Genomic DNA, 6,000 nt, shown 5'->3' with positions numbered 1-6,000 from the left:
GGTAAGAGCAGTGAGAATATGGAATTCACTGAGTGAGGAGACGGTAATGTCGGATTCACTACACCAGTTCAAGCGGGGACTGGATGCATTTCTAGATACCAGGCAGATTTCAGCATATACTTAAAAATAAAATAGTAGGTTGATACAGGGATTTATTCTGACTGCTGGTTTCAGAGTCGGGAGGGAATTTTTCCTCAGGTGAAGATTGGCTAAATCATTTGGGGTTTTTGCCCTCCTCTGGATCAACTTTAGCAATTACAGAACTAACAGGTCGAACTTGATGGACTCAAGTCTTTATTCGGCTTTACAAACTATGTTACTATGTTACGTCTGGATCCGCCCCAATTCCGTCCTGGAGATAAAGTCTGGCTCTCGTCCAAATATGTCCGGCTCAAGATTCCTTCCTACAAGTTAGGGCCCTGGTTCATCGGCCCACTGGAAGTTATCAAGCAAATCAACCCGGTGGCCTAAAAATTGAAACTCCCGGCCAACTTGCGGATCCCCAACTCCTTCCATGTATCTCTCCTCAAGCCCATGGTACTTAACTCTTTTTCCAAGTCTACAGGTACGCCTCCTGCTCCGGTCTCCGCTGAAGACGAGTTTGAGGTAGAGAGCATTCTGGCCATCAAGAGGTTAAGAAGAAAGACCTTTTTTCCAGTGGATTGGAAGGGGTTTGGTCCTGAGGAGAGAACATGGGAGCCCCGGGAGAACATCCATGCCCCGCTCATCCTTGATAAATTTCTCTCTGGCCCAAGAAAGGGGGGGTTCTAAAGGGGGGGGTACTGTAGCATCGGCGTCTCTGCCCCCTGCTAGGCAGAGACGCCGTTCCCCTCACTTCTCTGCTCCGTGCTCGGCGTCCTCCTCCCGCGCTGCTTCCCAGGCACTGTGCTTAGGGCGCGCGCGCTCTCTCTCTCTTAAAGGGGCCGCGCTCACCGTCCTAAGGAGTCCCCGGCCAATTGCCGGAGGATCTCCCATATATAAGGCACCTCCTCCAAAATGGAGGTGCCTGAGCAAAGTTGTTTGCACTGTGTCTTCCTGTGCTTCAGCCCTCAGGTCCCGCTGCTAGCCTGACTTCTGTTATCCGCCAGTTACCTGCCTTGTCTGTCAGACCGCTCACCTGGGAGCGTCCACCAGTTACCTACCTGTCACCTGCCTCGTCTGTCAGACCGCTCACCTGGGAGCACCTGCTTGCTTTCTGCCAGCCTGCCTGGAGATCCTGCCGTCACTTGCCGTGACCTCCTGCCTGTCTACCCAGAGACTGTCCCCATCACTTGCCGTGACCACCTGCCTGTCTACCCAGAGACTGTCCCCGTCACTTGCCGTGACCACCTGCCTGTCTACCCAGAGACTGTCCCCGTCACTTGCCGTGACTACCTGCCTGCTTACCCAGAGACTGTCCCCGTCACTTACTGTGGCTACCTGCTTGCCTTCCCTGGGAGACACCCGCTTCCTTACAAGGACTTCCCCTTTGTATTGCAGCTCAGAGGTTCCACCTCCCGGCCCCGTTACAATAATATTCATGGAAAATATATACATTTTCTTGAAACAAAAAATTTACAAATATATTATGGACACTGCCGTTCCTTCCTTACAGACCCCTGATCAGGAGGTACTAGACAAAGCTTTCACTGAACAACAGATAGGACAGGCCATTAAATCATTCCCTATCGGGAAGAGCCCTGGGCCAGATGGATTCAATAATAGATTTTATAACATGTTTGCACCTCTGTTATTACCATTGGTGTTCAATAATATCTCAGAAGACTCCCCTTTGTCCCCCAATCACTTGAGGCTCACATAACAGTTTTATCAAAGCCTGGAAAAGAACTAAATACCTGCCCTAATATTCATCCAATATCATTAACTAATATATACATCAAAATATTCTCTAATATAATTGCACCGTGGCTCTCCCACTACCTACCCTCAATTGTTAGCAACGATCAGGTTGGCTTTGTTAAGGGTAGAGAAGTGCGTGATAATACAAATAAAACATTGTTAGTTTTCACTTACAAAAAAAACCAGGGGCTCCCGATGTGCCTTGTTTCTGTGGACGCTGAAAAAGTGTTTGACAGAATGCACTGGACTTTCTTGAAGAGCACCTTACGAAAAATTGGGTTAGGCTCTTTCTTGCTACCTAAAATTCTATCCTACACTGACCCTAAAGCGATAGGGTAAACGGCCTTCTATATGACACATTTTCTGTTAAAAATGAGACAAAGCAAGAGTGTCCCTTATCACCTCTCCTATACACATTGGTGCTGGAACATTTTGCGGTAGCATTACAAAAAAATTCAGATATTAATGGAGTTACTATAGGCTCACATCACTATAAACTAGCTCTATACGCAGATGACTTGTTGCTCTGTTTCAAACCCAATTATCTCATTTCCTTCTATACTAAAGGAATTCGAAGAATTTGGCCAAGTAAGCGATTTTAAAGTACTCTAAATCAGAAGCAATAACATAAGACAACAGCTAATTTTTTACTTTCCCTTTAAATGACAGAAAGACACATCTAAAAACCTCGGTATACAAATTGCAGGGAACATGGATGATCTGTATAGTTTAAATTATATCCCTGTCCTTGAACAAACTCTTCAAAATGTAATGAATTATAAATTCAAACTCTTGTCCTGGTTTGTTTGTATTTATGTGATAAAATGGACATTTTGCCAAAACTTCTTTATATATTCCAGACCGTTCCTGTCTGCGTTCCTCAGACCTTTTTCTCCCATCTCGACAACGCTATTAGGTAGTATGGGGAACGTCGAGGTCTAGGATATGTTTTAAAATATTGTGATGTTCCAAAAATAAAGGGGGGTACCAGTATGCCTGATCTAAATAAAATACCATCAATCTTTGATTCTTATGAGAGCAGTGGACTGGTTCATGTCTGTGGAACATAAGTAATGGGTGAAACTGGAAGAGGACCTCTATCCCTGGATACTCACATCTCTACTTTGGATTGACTAAATACATGTACAAACTAAACAATTACCAATACCCATTCACCACTTTTTGAAAACATGGGATCAAGTCTTAATCTCTTCATCTATACCACGTAGGTTGGGTCCATTAACGCCCTTGTTTGGCAACCCAGATTTTCCCTCTGCTTCAGGTACAGACTCATTTCTAATCTGGGACTGAGCTGATGGGGTTAGATTGAGACACGTTCTCATAAAATCATAGAATGGTAGAGTTGGAAGGGACCTCCTGGGTCATCTGGTCCAACCCCCTGCTCAAAGCAGGATTCACTAAATCATCTCAGACAGATGTCTGTCCAGCCTCTGTTTGAAGACGTCCATTGAAGGAGAACTCACCACCTCTCGTGGCCGCCTGTTCCACTCATTGATCACCCTAACTGTCAAAAAGTTTTTCTAATATCTAATCTGTGTCTCCTCCCATTCAGTTTCATCCCATTGCTTCTAGTCTTTTCTTGTGCAAATGAGGATAAAGATGATCCTTCTTCAATGTGACAGCCCTTTAGATATTTGTAGACAGCTATTAAGTCACCTCTCAGTCTCCTAAGCTATTCAGCTCCTCTTAATAGCTATTAAGGGTATGTGCACACGATGCAGAAATGCTCAGGATTTTTTCCTGAGCGTTTCTGCATCTCTCTGGCAGGAAAAAACGCATGCAGATTGTACATGCGGTTTCCTGCCAGGGACATGCGGAAATGAAGCGGTCTTCACTTTCATTTCCGCATGCGGGTTGACAAGCGCTTCCCAAGCGATTTTAGCATCACTTGGAAAGTGCTTGACAACTTCACACTATATAAATCCATGCAACTGGCATGGATTTATATAGTGTGTGAATGTCAAAAAATAAAAAATAAATATATACTTTACCCTCTGATGCAGGGGCGGACACAGACTGTAGTGGGCCCCTGTGCAAGAAATTTTTGGGGCCCCCCCCTGCCCTTCATAAGGCAACAAAGTTATGTAAACATAACCCCCCCATGTGCATCTCTCATCCCCCCCCATGTGCATCTTTCATCGCCCCCCATGTGCATCTTTCATCGCCCCCCATGTGCATCTCTCATCCCCCCCATGTGCATCTCTCATCCCCCCCCATGTGCATCTCTCACCCCCCCCATGTGCATCTCTCACCCCCCCCCCATGTGCATCTCTCATCCCCCCCGTGCATCTCATCCCCCCCGTTCCTAGTTAATTAATTGTATTTAAAAAAAATAAAACTTGTTATACTTACCCCCATGCGATCCCTGCAGAATCCTGGCGCTCGTCCACGTCGCTGCCACCAGGTTCTCCTGACGTTCGGCCATGTGACGGCGGCACATACATAGCCAGCAGCTTTTGTTTTGGCCAAAAGATTTTTAAAGCCGCCACCACGATAAGGTAGACTCTTCTGGCCGGGCCCTACTCTAACCTATTAAAATTTTCTTAAAACATCCAATACTCTTTTTAGATATATTTTTATTTCGTTTTCTTTAAGGGAATGTGTCATATACATTTTTTTTTAAATGACCAATAATACCACATACAGGGAATACCGCCACACCATGACCAGACCACATATTACCACAACATAGTGACCGAATAATACCACACAGAAGGAAGAAAAACTGCCACACCATGACCAGACCACATATTACCACCACATTACTAATATTACCATAAGTGTCATTATACACGGGAGCTCTATACATGGTATGTATAATTTAAGTGTCCAGGTAATCTAGTGATCACCAGTGACATTATACACAGGAGCTCTGTATATAGTGTCAGTGTACAGGTAATACAGTGATCACCAGTGACATTATACACAGGAGCTCTGTATATAGTGTCAGTGTACAGGTAATACAGTGATCACCAGTGACATTATACACAGGAGCCCGGTACATAGTATATAGTGTAAGTGTACATGTAATACACTGACTCACTGGTGACGTCTCTAGGTGAAGTCCTTCAGCTACGCTTTTCTCCTTCATCCAGCACAGACCGCCATCACGTCTTCCAGCCAGGACTCGTCTCTGCATAAAATAACACAGTTATCTAGAGCACATTCCCCAACTTCTACATTACGCAGCTGAATACAGACGTGCACCCACCATTAATATATAGTTATTATGCCACCCACCATTCCAAATATAAATTGTAATCCACCACGGTGCCTCCATTAACTGTAAATAGGCACTTAATATATAATTTAATTAGAACCTCTACTCTTTCCACCAATTTGTTACCAGTTACACTCCTGCATCCGCAACGCCCCCTACTCTATACTTCCTGCTCCCCGCATTCATTATTTACATGCACCCCCTGCCCCAATTCATTATATCATGTCCGTGCTCTCCCCACCCCATCATCATTTACTCTCCCCCACCCCACATTCATTATGTGCAGCTCATTATCCCCCTACTCCCAATTCCCCCATGTGCAGCTCATTTTCTCCCAATTCCCCCATGTGCAGCTCTCATCCCCCCCATGTGCACATCTCTCATCCCCCTCCCCATGTGCATCTCTCATCCCCCCACATGTGCAGCTCTCACCACCCCCCCCATGTGCAGCTCTCTCATCCCCCACATGTGCACCTCTCTCATCCCCCTCCCCCACATGTGCACCTCTCTCATCCCCCTCCCCCACATGTGCACCTCTCATCCCCCTCCCCCCATGTGCATCTCCCATTCCCCCCCCATGTGCACCTCTCTCATCCCCCTACCCCCATGTGCATCTCCCATTCCCCCCCCATGTTCATCTCCCATCCCCCCCCCCATATGTGCATCTCCCATTTCCCCCCCCCCTCCATATGTGCATCTCCCATTCCCCCCCCCATATGTGCATCTCCCATTTCCCCCCCCCATATGTGCATCTCCCATTTCCCCCCCCCATATGTGCATCTCCCATTTCCCCCCCCCATATGTGCATCTCCCATTCCCCTTCCCCCCCATGTGCATCTCCCATTCCCCTTCCCCCCCATGTGCATCTCCCATTCCCCTTCCCCCCCATGTGCATCTCCCATTTCCCCCCACTCCTAGTT

The sequence above is a fragment of the Phyllobates terribilis genome, unplaced genomic scaffold, assembly GCF_046119375.1.
Source record: "Phyllobates terribilis strain yellow unplaced genomic scaffold, ASM4611937v1 Scaffold_1030__1_contigs__length_461401, whole genome shotgun sequence".
Classification (NCBI taxonomy): domain Eukaryota; kingdom Metazoa; phylum Chordata; class Amphibia; order Anura; family Dendrobatidae; genus Phyllobates; species Phyllobates terribilis.
The sequence above is the reverse complement of the archived record's forward strand: the minus strand, read 5'-3'. Positions refer to the sequence as shown.